This window comes from Rhipicephalus microplus, unplaced genomic scaffold (genome assembly GCF_043290135.1).
Source record: "Rhipicephalus microplus isolate Deutch F79 unplaced genomic scaffold, USDA_Rmic scaffold_15, whole genome shotgun sequence".
In the NCBI taxonomy this organism is placed as follows: Eukaryota; Metazoa; Arthropoda; class Arachnida; order Ixodida; family Ixodidae; genus Rhipicephalus; species Rhipicephalus microplus.
Window position 1 is genome coordinate 5,515,268 of NW_027464588.1, and position 1,445 is coordinate 5,516,712.

Below are 1,445 nucleotides of genomic sequence, written 5' to 3' on the forward strand. Positions count from 1 at the left end.
TTCTTCTCCCGAAAGAGAGGCATGCACTCATAACCTTATATTGAACTGAACGGTCAACGTCTGTCTGTCAATGCGGAGCATAAATTCCTAGGCTTAATTCTTGCCAACAAGTTGACCTTCGTACCACACATCAAGTATGTATAAACAAAATGTTTAAAAGTCATGAATGTTATAAAAGTAATGTCACGTACCACGTGGGGTAGTGACAGGCAATGTCTCATGAGTTTGTTTAGAAGCCTCATTCGCACCCGCTTAGATTATGGGGCCGTTGTTTACCAGTCTGCGACTCAAAGTGCTTTGAAGATGCTGGACCCCGTGCACCATGAGGGCATCCGCCTTTCTACGGGTGCTTTTCGCGCCAGCCCCGTAGCAAGCCTTTACGTTGAGTCAAATGAGTGGTCGCTTCATCTGCAGAGAACTTACATGTCCTTTGTTTATTTCCTTAAGGTGAAAGCAGACAAGAAGCAACCCTCATACTCTACTATAATGAGTGGTCGAGCTCCATTCTGTTTCAAAACAGGCCTTCGATGAGGGAGCCCTTCCCAGTTTGCCTGAAGGGTCTAGCTGAGGAAACTGGAGTGCCACTTGAACACAGTTTAATGACTCCCGTAGCATACCCGCCACCGTGGCAGTGGCAGACTATAGACTGCGATGGGTCTTTCCTAGAAGTTACAAGACATGCGCCTATTGCCCATATCCGAACATACTTCCTAGAACCACAACACAAATACACACGTCCTGAGTTCTTTACGGATGCCTCTAAGTCTAACTCCTCTGTGTCATACGCTGCTGTTGGTACTTCCTTTTTGGATGCTGGCCCTCTACAACTCGGCACAATTGTCTTCACAGTGAAAGCTTACGCGATACTTGTGGCAGATAAACACATCAAACAATTAAAAATGCAGAAAGCAGTAATTTATACGGACTCCCACAGTGTGTTAACGGCTCTGCCCAATCTTAAAAAAACAAAAAAACCCTGTCTTCGTCTCACTTTACTTGATTTTATGCACACTCTGCACACTCAACCAACATGTTGTAGTGTGCTGAGTGCCAGGGCACCGTGAGATTCAAGGCAACGTGATGGCGGATCAGCTTGCTGCGTCCGCCCACGAAAGCACCACCACTACACCCATAACAATCCCGGCCCTTGATCTTATGCTGTCTCTCAAACAAAAGCTCAGAGACTACTGGCAGAGCAAGTGGGATAGATAAACACAAAACAAACTACACATTATTAAGCCACACCTTGGCCATTGGCCACCAGTATCAAAATCACGTCATACAGACAGTAACATTAACGAGGCTCAGGATAGGACACACCTACACGACAAACTCATATCTTTTGTCCGGTGGTGATCCACCATTGTGTGACAGATGTAGTGAAGCACTAACATGAATTCAATGCAAACAATGAACACTCTAAGAAAACAACACTTTCCATTGCC